This window comes from Rana temporaria, chromosome 3 (genome assembly GCF_905171775.1).
Source record: "Rana temporaria chromosome 3, aRanTem1.1, whole genome shotgun sequence".
Lineage (NCBI taxonomy): Eukaryota > Metazoa > Chordata > Amphibia > Anura > Ranidae > Rana > Rana temporaria.
The window spans coordinates 369260133-369274973 of record NC_053491.1 but is presented as its reverse complement, the minus strand read 5'-3'; the positions used below and the strand labels follow the sequence as shown (position 1 = coordinate 369274973).

Below are 14841 nucleotides of genomic sequence, written 5' to 3'. Positions count from 1 at the left end.
CCATCTGTCCGCAGGAAAAAAATCAGATTGCCAGGAACCCGAAAGCAAGGCCCGGTACAGACTACATGTGCTGTCAGAGATTCCAAACCAATGCCACACATAAGCAATACTGTACCCCTCCTGTAGGTGGTGAACTGAGTTAAAACAACCCCCCCTGTCATTATACCAGAACTCAAAACAAAACAAACGCTGGTATGCAGCTTAGTCCCAAACTCCCAAAAAAGGGGAGAACACAAAAATAGCATAGGAAGTCTTCAACCTTGTGACGAATAGTTCAGCAAACTAAGATGACGTTCTTGTGTGCCCACATTGGAGCTCCATATGACAAGGAGCAAGGACAGGATGTAAACTACACTTGGCCGGACTATAAAACACAGACCAGTGATCCAACCGAGACATCTAGTGGTCTCTCCGGAAATAGCAGCAAGGAACAAAAAAAAAAAAGGACCATGCGTGGGCAGTAGAATAGGAGCATCGCAAAATAACAGGTAAAACAGCCCACCATGATCAGTAAAAAAATAAATAAAAATTAATAAAGTCAATAAATAAAAAATATGAAACATTAAAAACAGCACACCGCAGCGATTCGAAAACACACCAGACTTGTAAAAAAGGAAGAGCAGGAACAAGTATACTTCCAAAGCCATCAGAATCAGGGGTTACTGTCCAGCCACTCGCAAGCCTCCGCCGAGGTATCAACAATTTTTACAGACCCTTTATGTTGCACCCTGAGCCTGTTGGGGTAGAGCATGCTGAATCTCCTTTTCTCTCAGCCTCTTACGGACATCATTGTAGGAACGCCGCTTGCGTTGGGTTTCAGCTGAGAAGTCAGGGAATAACAATACCTTGGTGTTCTCAAAGCGCAGTTCCTGATGTTTCCTGGACTCCCGCAAAATCATGTCTCGATCACGATAGTTGAGGAATCTGACCAAGAATGAACGGGGGAACGCACCAGGGGGGCGAACTCCAGTGGGCACCCTGTGAGCGCGCTCCACCACATAGGTAGGAGGAAGGTCCTCCAGTTTCAGGATTTGCTTAAAGAATTGTTCAGCAAAAGTGGCAGTTGCGCTCCCCTCAGCCCCTTCAGGCAGTCCCACCACCCGGACATTGTTCCTCCTCTGGCGGTCCTCTGCGTCGTCAGCCCTATGCTGGAGGGATCTTACCAGCTCCTGCAGCTCCGTAAGCTGTGCCCCATGTGAGTAAGACACATCATCTACTTCGGAGATCCTCTCCTCCGCCTCGGTGAGCCTGTCACAAAACTTGTCCAGGTCATGCCTGATGAGTGTGCACTCAGTGGCAAGATAGTCGATCCGCACCATTACCGCTGCCTTGCTGGCGTCTATGGCCTCCAGCATGGGTCTGGTAATGTCATCCGAGGCTGCCCCCGGCTCCTGGGATTCAGGGGGGATTCCTCTGGTCCGTGTTCTCCAGCTATCGCGGCTTTCTCCATCTGCCTGGCCTTCTTCCTAGTGTTCTTAGAAGACAGACTAGGAGGCAAGATGGCGGAGGCAGCTCCTTGATCCAAGCCACGTGCAGAGCGGGTCTGGCGCTGCGATGTCTGCCCTTGCTTGCGTCCGGTCTTTCTCATGACCAGGATGTCCCAACAACAGCCCGGCCGTGTAGAGCAGGGTACAGGGTGGGAAAAGCACCGAAAAACAGATTAAACCCAGGATCAATATGGAGCTCCAGAGAAACACTTGCTGCCTCGTTCACATCTGGTTACGCCCCCCAAGCAGTCATGTTTAAGCCAGCTTAAAGCACATTTGACAAAAATCAGACAAGTTTGAAGGAATCCAGAAATATTATAAATAGTGTTGCTCACGAATATTCGCATTGCGAATATTCGACTCGAATATAGCATATTCGAGAAATCGCGCTATATTTCGAATTTCGCGGTGAATATTCGCAATTCCGAATATTCGCATTTTTTCAATTTGATTTTTAAAACAGATCACATCCTATCGACGTCTAAAAGCATTGCTGGTATGATTAGAGACCCTGGGCCGAGTAGCTAAGCTGAGGCGATCCTTTTATGTTGCCAAATTGAAAAAAAAAAATTGCGATTTTTCGCTATTGCGAATGCGAAAATGATTGCGAATTTTCGATAACTGTGGTAGGAGAACTCTGATTGTCTCTGATGCAAAAGGGGGGGGCTTTGTGTATGTTTCTGTTATGAATATTTGTATGTTTGATATTATTTTTTTTTGTAAGAAGGAAAAAATTGCGCATACCTTAAAAAAAGGGGAGAATACAGCAGCAACTCAAAAATGTTATACAACATAATTTAATACAAGACAGAAAATGGAGTCGCTCTACAAGAATAAAAAATATGTCTAGTGACAAGACATGTGGGCAAATTATAAAATAAGCAAGCGCAAATAACTTGTGAAATACACAGTGAAACAAATATATAAAGAAATATAGTCCCAATAATAGAAAAATAATCTTTCATAAAAATGTCTTTGATATGTGAAGTGAAAAAAAGTCCAAAGCATGCAGCATGAACGTGTTCAATCTTCAAGGTGTTTGATTGACAAACGGCTGTGACAGATGGATAGAGTAAAGAATCACCACCAATGCAAAACACTTTTTATTTTCTATTGTAAAATATCAAGAATATTCTGAGCCAATCAGAGTGCTCCTTCTGCATTTGCCGAATATTCGCAATTATTTTGTATTGTAAAATATCAAGAATATTCTGAGCCAATCAGAGTGCTCCTTCCGCATTTGCCGAATATTCGCAATTATTTTGTATTGTAAAATATCAAGAATATTCTGAGCCAATCAGAGTGCTCCTTCCGCATTTGCCGAATATTCGCAATTATTTTGTATTGTAAAATATCAAGAATATTCTGAGCCAATCAGAGTGCTCCTTCCGCATTTGCCGAATATTCGCAATTATTTTGTATTGTAAAATATCACGAATATTCTGAGCCAATCAGAGTGCTCCTACAGCATTTGTCGAAATTGCGCAGTAAATATCGCATTCGCATGTTGCGATATTTCGATAAAATATCACGAATATTCTGAGCCAATCAGAGTGCTCATACCGCAGTTATCAAAAAATCGCAATTATTTTCGCATTCGCAATAGCGAAAAATCGCAATCATTTAATTTCGATAAAATATCACGAATATTCGAATTTAGCGAATATATCTCGAATATTCGAATATATATTCGAGATATATCGCGAAATCGAATATGGCATATTCTGCTCAACACTAATTATAAACCTTAATTAGCCGAGGGTCTTCAAAGGACCACTGATGATGTCCTGTCATAACTGGTCACACTGCAAATGGTCTTGTGTGCAGTTTAAGAATACACAACTGGTATCATAGGTGTGCGTCACCTATTGCATTAGGGTGTGCACCCCAAAGCTCAAACACACACTATCAATCACTCACAATGTTCACTCAGAAAGATAATGGGCCAGCAAATTACATGTTTACTGGCCCCTTCCCCACCCTGTGTGCACACCAATGACTGATATATTAACCTATAGTTCAAATCTCAAAGTCTCAACTCAATAGTGGTTTCATAATGTAGAAGAAGATACAACTTAGACACAAAACACATCTATATTACTAGATTCAGAGGGTTTATAATCACACTAGACTTCCTATATACTGTATATACATATATGCATCAGAAATATATCATATTTAATATTTAACAAATCATACTTCCATTTTGCTAACTAATATGGTAGTTGATAGATTGTAAAACATTATCGTATAGATGTACAAAGCATAGTTGTCATTGAGGATGTAATAAAAGCATAATAATATACTCATTAAGGATGCAATAAAAGCATAAAAAATCATCAGGGATTTTTTTTCTTTACACTTTGATGGCTGTTACAGTGATCACTGTAACAGCAATGTATATTTTTTTCATTTAAAGTATCCAGCATTCATAGAACAGTAATGTTTGAACTGTCATGAAAGGGTTACATTCATAACAGCTGTGATTACTAGTGATCTGTGATTGGCTACAGCTAATCACATGGTATGGGGTTATGTAATTGGCCCAGGTACCATGTGATAGCTGTGGGCCAATCACAGCAACATTCTATAGGAATCACAACTGTTATAAATAAAATGCATCCATAACAGTCATGTTGGCACTAAAATCACAACTCCTCCTTGCCACTCGATGTGGCCGGTTACCGCAATTTACAATCTGCTGCATCCGGTGTGCCCTAGGGAACATGCCAATGCACATGTGCTAAGCAATGTATGGGTACATCTCATAGCCTGCTCGTGCTACACGCAGTAAATGTACTGTGGTCAGGTGGGAACTGGTTAAACTCTAATACATTCCTGTCCAAATGTGGCAGCAAGTGGTACAGACATTTATTTAACCACTTGCTTACTGTGCACATATACCCCCTTCCTGCCCAGGCGAAATTTCAGCTTCCGGCACTGTGTCGCTTTAACTGACAATTTCGCGGTCGTGCGACGTGTCTACCAAACAAAATTTCCGTCCTTTTTTTAACCACAAATAGAGCTTTCTTTTGGTGGTATTTGATCGCCTGTGCGGTTTTTATTTTTTGCGCTATAAACAAAAAAAGAGCGTCAATTTTGAAAAAAACACAATGGGCCAGATTCACAAAGAGATACGACGGCGTATCTCCTGATACGCCGTCGTATCTCTGAGATCCGACGGTCGGATCTATGCGACTGATTCATAAGAATCAGTTCCGCATAGATCTCCCTTAGATCCGACAGGTGTAAGTGACTTACACCGTCGGATCTTAGGTTGCAATCTCCCGCCGGCCGCTAGGTGTCGCCTCGGTTTTTTACGCGTCAGATATGCAAATGAGGAGAACCGCCGATTCAGTAACGAATGCCCGCCCGTCGCTTTTTTTTCACGTCGTTTGCGTTCGGCTTTTTCCGTGTGGGGTAACAGGAGGGGTAACTGCAGCGTTTCCTATGTTTAGTATGGCCGTCGTTCCCGCGCCGAGTTTTAAATTTTAACGTCGTTTGCGTACGTCGATTCAGAATTCGGCCCGACGCAGGTTACGCTCACGCTGAAACCACTGACGTCCTAGCGACGTCAGTGTGAGCAATGCACGCCGGGAAATTTAGCCGGCGCCGCATGCGCATTTAAATCGGCGCGGGGACGCGCCTGATTTAAATACTACACTCCCCCTAGCCGCGGAATTTGAATTCCGCCGGGGGAGTTACGCCCTGCCGGTGCAAGTTTCGAGGTAGGTGCTTTGTGAATACAGCAATAGCCTCTCAAAATCAGATAGATTACGCAGATCTAAAGATCCGCTAATCTATCTGAATCTGGCCCAATATTTTTTGCTTTTTGCTATAATAAATATCCAATTAAAAAAAATAATTCTCAGTTTAGGCCAATATGTATTCTTCTACATATTTTTGGTAAAAAAAAAAAAAAAAAAAAAATGGCAATAAGCGTATAGTGACTGGTTTGCGCAAAAGTTATAGCGCCTACAAAATAGGGGACATAATTATGATTTTTTTATTATTATTTTTTTTACTAGGAATGGCGGCGATCTGCGATTTTTATTGGGACTGCAACATTATAGGGGACACATCGGACACTTTTGACACATTTTTGGGACCATTCACATTTATACTGTGAACAGTGCTATAAATATGCACTGATTACTGTATAAATGTGACTGGCAGGGAAGGGGTTAACACTAGGGGGCGAGGAAGGGGTTAAATGTGTAGCCTAGTGAGTGATTGTAACTGTAGGGGGAGGTGAATGACTGGGGAGGTGACCGATCTGTGTCCCTATGTACAAGGGACACAGCATCGGTCTCCTCTCCCTGACAGGACGTGGATCTCTGTGTTTACACACAGAGATCCACGGTCCTGCTCAGATACTGGGCAATCGCGGCTGCCGGGCATGCGCATCGTGTTCACAGTAACACAGCGGGTGCACGCGCCCCCTATCGGCTTTAAAAGACGAGGACGTCTTATGACATCCTGTGAGAACAATAGAGCTACTGTGCCGCCGTCAATTGACGGCGGCCGGTAGTAAGGTGGTTAAAGCTCAAATTTGAAAGAGCGTATGCTGTAAATGGTGTGTGCTACAATTTAAAATACATGGTGGTGGCTACCATGTGTATGTAAAGGGTTAATTGCTCAGGCAGTCTGCCCCAGTGATGACCACACTCAGTCAGTTTGTTCAATTAAGCTTTTACAATAAAACATGGAAGCTGATTGCACAGCTGCACCAGATTCTATGTGCATTAATATTAGTAAATCTCCCCCAGTGAGTCTGGGAGGATAATTGTCATAGATGATGACCCTAAACAGTGGCGGCTTGCGCTCAAGATTTTTGGGGGGGGCGAAAACGATAAAAGAAAAAAATTGCAGCCTCACTGTGCCCATCAAATGCAGCCACTGTGACATCAATTGTCACCACTGTGCCATGCTATCAAATGCAGTCACTGTGCAATCAATTCGCACCACTGTGCCATGCTATCAAACGCTGTCACTGTGCCATGCCATCAAACGCAGCCACTGTGTCAATTGTCACCATTGTGCCATGCCATCAAACGCAGCCACTGTGCCATCAATCTTCTGTCTGTGAGATAGTTGCAGTATCATCTTTGTTCAATTTTTGCACCAGTTTTGCTACAGTATTCTAACTGATTTTTTTTTTTGAAAAGCCTATGGCGTGTGAACACACCCAAAAAACTCCACCCGGTGCAGAAAAAATGTGCACACACATACAGAGTGTTCACAAAAACGTGCAGACGGGTGCAACGTCAAGTGGTCCTCCTGTGAAGAGGGACCCAAACCCTGATCCCCCGGGGCGTTAGGCTCCAGACGGGGACTGAGGTACTGTGGTCCGAGCAACCGAAGCCGACACGGACCCAACTTCCTCGGAGGGACTGCCGAAACAGAACCCTCCCAGTACTAGGTGGGGCTCCCCCGAAGGGAGACCCCATGAGAGCAGGCGAACTAAGCCAGAAGGCCATGTCCACCCACTCCCAAGACGTTCAGGGCTGGCCCGAGGACCCGCACCCTACTAATCACACAGTGACAAAACGTGCACAACAAAAAAAGACAAAAAAGTGACAAACACAGGCTTAAATAAAATAAAGTGGGGGAAGGGATAGTGGAGAGGAGAGTGAAAGAAGTGGCCATTGTGGTGAAACAATGACCAGGCCCTCCGGCCAGGAATAAAGAATTCCTCCGGTCCTAGCCAAAAGGCCCGGCCCAGGAGGCAGGTGCTAAAAAAAAGCGTGTATCTGGTGCAGTGACCGTGGTATCTTAAATCAATGTGTCCCTCACACACAGTGATCTTCAGATACCCCTGGACTGCCACTCCAGGGGCACATGCACCATAGGCTTTTCGTTCCATATCCGACCCCCCGACCGGCCAGTGCAGCCCTCCACCCCTGCCAGCCAACCCGGCGGATTTGCATGGTCCTACCCCGTCGTATCCCAGGGCATTACCAGCTCCTCCTACCGGATCGCTGACAGAGATAGCACTTACACCAGCCAGCCAGAAGGCCAGACTAGAACTCGGCAAAAAGACCAAGACCAAGCGCAGTACCCATCCTCACCAGGAGCACCCTTCCAGAGGGCTCAGACTCAACCATGGGCCGGCCCCCAGTATTCTGTCGGGCAGCACAGCGTAGTCCCTGCTGAAACCATCCTTCCAGGTGCAATGACGTCATTGGATTGCATCCACCCTCCCCATGTAGGAGGTGCTTCAGCGCTCCGCTGACAACTGATAAGGACAGATACCACACCCAGTCCCAGCCAAAAGGCCGAGAAGCGGCAGGGAAGACAACCACGATCAGCACGGCCTAGAGTGTGCAATAGCCATGCCTCGCCCTGGGAGAACCACCTTCATGATCATGGTGTCTCCCCTGCCAGGTAAGTAGTATTCTAACTGATAAGTAAAGCTTTGCTGATCTTGTAGCCTTCACCTTTCTTGTCTAAAGAAATTATTTTCTTTGTTGTGACATTTCTCTTCCATGTGGTGCCATTGCTGAGAGCAAGACATTGGAAGGGGTTTTCTTTGTTATGTAATACCCTTATTTTTATCACCTGTCTGCTGAACACCTGTTTAATGAATAATTAGACTCACCTGTAGTTGAATTCTTGTTAATTAGGATTTTATTGTCTAACATTTAGCTTTGCTTCTTATGCCGCATACACACCATCACTTTATGTGATGAAAAAAAACGACACTTTCTGTGAAGTAAAAAATGACGTTTTTGAAACTTCAATTTTCAAAGACGAAGTTGCCTACACACCATCGTTTTTCTCACAATGTTCTTGCAAAGTGAGGTTACGTTCCACCACGTTTTACCATTGAAGCTTGTTTCATAAGTAGCTTCTGGGCATGCGTGGATGAAAAAACATCTTAGAAAACGACGTTTTTTGCTACACACGGTCAATTTCTGTGAAGTAAAAAGTGCACTTTTGAAAAACGACACATAAAATTGAAGCATGCTTCAATTTTTTTTGGTCGTTTTTTACAAGACATAAAACGACGTTTTCCCCCACACACAGTCAATTAAAGTGACGTTTTTAAAAACGTCATTTTTTTTCATCACATAAAGTGATGGTGTGTACGCGGCATAAGACTTTCATTGGGGTGTATTCATTTTTGCAACATGTTCTTGAATAAATTTGTTAGGAAAAAAGGGAAAATGGTATCAAATACTTACCGTAATTTTCCTTTCCTGATGCCAAGACATGGCAGAATACATATGATATAGCTCCGCCCCTATATCCACCCACAGGACCTGTTTAACTCTCTATAAAAGTCTGACTGAAAGCATCTGTGACAGAACTCACTGTCACTGTGTTTTTTTTGAAGGGACTGGGGGCGGGCCTCCTACCGACAGACTATGGGCCAGAAAAGATACTGGGGACCCGGGACATGCTGGCACTGAGACGGGAGGGGTTACCCCGGCAGACAGACCTGGAACCTTAAGACTACTTTTCCAGCATCCTCGAGTTGACCCATTCGGGGTCCCACTGTGGCTGTTGGACTGTTTCCCAGGGGAAGTATTGTCATGGACCTTGGAATGCTGAAGTGTTCCTCCTTGAAATCTGTTACACAGTGGGGGGTCTTCTGCTCTGTCTTAAGGCTCCAGGTGGCTTCATTGTTCTGTGTCTGGCTATTGTGTACATTGATTGCCCCCTGGGGCTTCTGTCTCATTACACATAGAAATCAAGCTATCGGACCAATCCCTGCTGACTCATTTTCAAGTCCTCATTTGCATGGCTAAGTGGACCTGAAGGAGAACTACATGTACTTTACAATTGACCAATAAGAAAGCGGTTGTTGGGGGCGGGATGTTCCAAATTCTGTATAAAAGTGTGTTGTGTGCTTCCAATAAAGGTCTTCCTGTTTGAACTTACATACAGCCTGCCTGGTGTTTGTTCTAATGGATTCCGAACGACACATAGCTGTAGTTCGGATCCCGGAGCCTTGGATGACCGAACCATCAGACGTTGCGATCTGCAAGCTGACTCAATAGTAGCAGAGGAGTGTCGGGAGAGCGGAAGCGAGCAAGCAAGGGTCTCGTTACAGGTGGTTTTAAGGGTTTGGGCTTGGCCTCTTAGTTCCAGTGAAGGGAACTTTTAAGGTGTCAACATACCAAGCCATTTTGGACGATTTCATGCTCCCAACTTTGTGGGAACAGTTTGGGATGGCCCCTTCCTGTTTTAACCTGACTGCGCACCAGTGCACAAAGCAGGGCCCATAAAGACATGGATGAGCGAGTATGGGGGGGGGGGGGGGGGACTTGACTGACCTGCACAAAGTCCTGATCTAAACCTGATAGGACGCCTTTGGGATGAATTAGAGCGGACACTGTGATCCAGGCCTTCTCATCCACATCAGTGCCTGACCTCTTAAATGTGCTTCTGGAAAAATGGTCAAACATTCCCATAAACACACTCCTAAACCTTGTGGACAGCCTTCCTAGAAGAGTTGAAGCTGTTATAGCTGCAAAGGATGGGCCAGCTCAATATTGAACCCTACAGACTATGACTGGGATGCCATTAAATGCAGACGTCCCAATACTTTTGACACTATAGTGTACATACAGATCAGGATCATATAATGGGAATTTCACCCAAAGTCTGGAAAATTTCCATTTATCTCCTAAATGTTTGTTACAATTAAGATTATGTTGCGCTCACCCCTGAAGGAGCCGCTGGTTTGTTTTGGGACCAGCCTGCTAAGTTACCCTGGCGTTGTCTAGAGGTGTAATAGTGAGAGCAAAAGCAGTGAGTGAAGGTCCAGACAGTGAATAAAGGTTTTCTCAATGCTTTATTTTCCAGGCCCAACACGGCCAACATCAACATCAGTTGGGAAGGTCAAGGTTGATGAAGAAAGAGAGAGAGAGAGAACTTTGCAGTATCAGGCCTGGATATTAAATGGAGCAGTGAGTACTGCTCCGCATAGTACCAATTTGTAACACGACGCCACTCCATCTGAGTGGGTAAAGTGCCCCCGGACAGACTCCTTTTTCACAAGTCTGGCAGCCAAGGTGTCACTTAGGGTTTCTGGGAGGATGTGGGCCTGTCTCAAATACAATAACTGGGCTAGGTAGATAAATAAAGCAATCCTCCCAGTAGATCTCTGCGTTGGTCATCAGATGACAGCAACATACCTGTCAGTACTCTGGTCACCGGATCCCCAATTGGTTTGTCCAGGCTCTGTTGGACGACCTGCCTCCGGGTCCCCCTCAAACGGACTCCCCAATCACACGGCACCCAGCCTGGGATCCCTTCAATAGAACCGGGAACCCAGCAAGTCACTGGGGTCCCCTTGTACCTCCGGATGAGGGTTTTCGTAGACTGCAACTTTGGCCAGGAGGGCCACGCCGGCAGGGTCCATGGATGCCGCTCCTGGAACGGGACCCCGCGAAGATTTTAAAAAACATGACACCTTTCCCAGATATACTCTTCCCCAGCATGCCTTGCGAGGAAGAAACTTCTCTAATTGGCTGCTGGGGAAAACGTGCTCTGTCAGAATCCCTCTGGCGCCAACTGCTGGCCAGGGATGATATTGCATCCCTGGACCACAGACTGACCCAGCGGACATTTCTGGAATAACAGAAGTCCCAGAAATGTAAACAATTAGTAAATGGGAGCAAGGTAACTCTCCCATTCCCCACTAACTTTAGTGTAGTGCCCATACTGAAAGTAGGGGGGCGCCACAATTATTTTTGGTCTTTAGAACTAAAATCCATCTTCCTTCCCAGCAGTGAGACTACTATTATACAAACATCTTAATTTCCGTATACCCTGACCTGGATATTGCTGTATTCCCTCTCGAATACTAGAACTCCAGGGAGAGATACAATAAAATGAATGTGATAGATATTTATCAAAATGGATTTATTATGTTAAATGTAGGTCACATTCACCTGAACACAGCAGAGCCTCATAAAAGGCTGTACATGAAATGCCAAAAATTCATTGTTTTATTTCCAATCTCATCAATTAAGACAATTCTCAGAATTATTACGCATTTATTTAGAGGGACGTATACGATGGTCCATAGAACGGCTCAACCTACGCTGAATCAAATACAAAGAAACAATCCCGGGGATGTTAAATGAAATGGATTCCTCGCGGAGTTACATTATTTTATAAATTTCAGATGTGATGCTGCCAGTTAACACGTAATTAACCTTTCTGCATCTCAGAAATGACAAATAACAAACGGGCAAATTGCCTTTTTTTGTGACAACGCCACTTCATAAGCACAATAAAATTACTAATATACCACCTGTACCCTGACACATTAAACACAGTATGTTTCAACAAGATACAAATTTATGATGACACTAACTCGGGTTAGTGTTGGGCGAATTGTTCAAGCCGAGCAAAAGTTCAACCCGAACATCGCCTGTTCGACCCATTTGGTGAACTCCTTGAACTTGCGGGGCGTTCGGTGGGATGAGCGCCCCACAATGCACTGTGCATTCTAGGGCCCTAATAAGATGAAGCCTTGCACCTGACTGGCGCTTTGCCAGTTAGTACTGTCAGACCCTGATTGTGAAGATTACTTTGTTCAATCACGGCTCAGTGCTCATAGTCCCACCCCACACTATAATAGCTATAGCCATAGCCATAGCCAGCTCTTGCAGTTTGTTGGAATGAAGATAGATAGAGCAGGGCTTAAATTGCTACTAACGAGTAAAGCCTCGTACACACGATATGATTTTTCCGCAGACAAAGCGTCAGACCTTTGTCCGAAGGGCGTGTACCTGGATTTCGTGTTGCATATAAACGGCACACGATTGTCGGCCAACAAACACGAATGTAGTGATGTACGAGATGTACTACGTGTTTTTTCAGCTCTTGAGTGCCACCCTTTGGGCACCTTCTGCTAATGTCGTGTTTGGTGATTCCGAGCATGCGTGTTTGTACTTTGGACTTTTGTCTGACGGACTTGTGTGCACACAATCGGAAAATCTGACAACAGACCGCTGTCCGCGGAAAATTTTAAAGCCTGCCATCCAACATTTGTCTGCGGTAAATCCGATTCGTACAAACGGTTGGATTTTAGGCCAACAGTCTGTCAACACACAATTCCTGTTGGAATCAATGCTCACCAAACACGACATTCGCAGAAGGTGCCCAAAGGGTGGCGCTCAATAGCTGAAATTTCACATGGTATGTCACTACATTTGTGTTTGCTGGCCGACAATTATTTGCCGTTTGTATGCAAGACAAGTTCATGGCCAACGTCCTTCGGACAAAAGTCTGACGCTTTGTCTGCAGAAGCTTTCCAGTAGACGATCCACTGGGTTATTGGGTCATGAGAATAGACCACTGCATCCGGCGTGCTTTCCAAATGGGCATTCAGGTTTTGATACAGATAAAAGAGCGTGTCTGTCCCCAGACCCTGTTGACCGGCTGACATTTGTCAAAATCAATCAGTCCTAGATTAGCAGTAGCTACCTCATGCTGACGTTGCTGGTTAAGCGTTATTGGGATCTCAAATCTCTGCAAGACTGTATTGGCTGCCTAGTTGTGTGGGTGTTGATTTTATCTTAAAGTAATTTTTTGGTATAGGTTTCATAGGCACTATTAACTCCCAAGGACCAATATTGTTGCACCTGTTTGACAGGTGAATCAAATTTGAATTTTTTACAGCTAGGCCAATTCTTGCTTTCATCAAGAGTACCTCTAGAAGGTTACGGGGTGAAGGTATCAACAACACCCTAAGACCAATTGTTCCACAACTGTTTTAAAGGGGCATTAAATTTAAATTTTTTACAGCTAGGCCAATTCTTGCTTTCATCAACAGTACCTCTAGAAAGTTACGGGTGAAAGCACCAACAACATTCAAATGAAAGAGGGGTTTTTGCCTGAGTTATTTGACTAATACTGTTTGTGGGTCCCATCCCGTATACATATAGTAAAAACACTTTTCCTCAAGGGTGGGATTTCTAATCCTATATTTATATGCGGTTAATTTAGTTCCTCTAGGTCTATACTTGCTGGATAAATACCAGACAGATCAGGACTGACAGATTCCATCGGCAGCATAAGACGTTATATTCATGGGCCGACGTCTCCTCTATGCTTTTGGAAATGTACATTTTGGATATTACTGTAAGATATACCTGTTAATCATGCTGTACTGACACAAGTACTCGCTGACAGCCCTCTGCTGCATGTATAGCCGCTGCAGCATTCCCAAAGTTGAGTTACACCTGATGGGCATGTCACAAATCAGGCGGTTTACATGCAGGTGGAATTCCCGCTGAATTTCAGCAAACTGAGCACTGGCTGTGTATGACCGCCTGAAATGGCTACGGTCTCTTCTGGCCTGCTTTAGTACATCTTGTTTCCCTGGGTATGTACTTAAGAAAAGCTGCACCACCAAATTGAGGACATGTGCCAGGCATGGCACATGTGTCAACTTTCCCTGTCTAAGGACGCACAGGAGGTTTGAGCCATTATCGGACACCATCATTCCTGGCTCCAACTGGCGTGGTGTGAACCACTTCTGGGCCTGTCATTGCAGAGCTGCAAGAATCTCTGCTCCGTTGTGGTTCCTGTCCCCTAAACACACCAGCTGAAGCACTGCATGGCACCTTTTAGCCTGACTCTGGGAATAACCCTTTGAACGCTTAGGGAGTACCTGATGTTCATAGGACAATTCTGCAGAGGAGGACATAGAGGTGGCGGAGGAGGAGGAAGAGGAGGAGGGGGTAGAGCTCACAGGTCTGGCATCATCACCACCACCAGATGTATGGAGACATGGGGGCACAACAAGTTGCAGCACCGAGTCCTGTTCTGCATCCTTTCGAGTTGCAAGCAGCGTTACCCAGTGTGCTGTGAACTAAATATATCGTCCCTGCCCATGCTTGCTGGACCATGTCAGCAGTAAGGTGGATTTTATGGCTGACTGCCTTGCCCAACGATGCCAGAACATTCCCTTTCACGTGATGTTAGAGAGATAGAACGGCCTTACGTGAAAAGTAGTAGCGACTGGGAACCTGCCATTGTGGTACAGCATATTGTGCGAATTCACAGAAGGGGCAGAATCCACCAGGCTGAAAGGCAGAAGTTGAAGAGCCAACAGCTTTGACAAGCTTGCATTCAGACGCTGGGCATGTGGGCGGCAGGGACTGTATTTTTTTTCCGCTGCAGAAGATGGGGCAGAGAAATTTGCTGGCTACAGTCTACAGCTGGTGGTGTTCTGCTGGCAGATGAGCTACCAGGACCTGGGACACCCTGTGCTATACCATCATCCCTGTCAGTGGAGGCTGCTGAAAGGTAATGACTCGGTATCGCAGGGGCATACTGAAATGGCTAAGGAGGATGAGGAGGGACAGATTTGTGCCCCTTTTGTGTG

The 14841-nt window shown here is 45.0% G+C and overlaps 1 non-coding gene across 1 annotated transcript; it reads right to left on the bottom strand.

Annotated features, from left to right (window-relative positions):
- Positions 1-7723: 7723 nt before the first annotated feature.
- Positions 7724-7882, bottom strand: LOC120933900. Its single transcript, XR_005748155.1, has one exon. It is a non-coding gene; the product is annotated as a U1 spliceosomal RNA (small nuclear RNA).
- Between the last annotated feature and the right edge of the window lie 6959 nt (positions 7883-14841).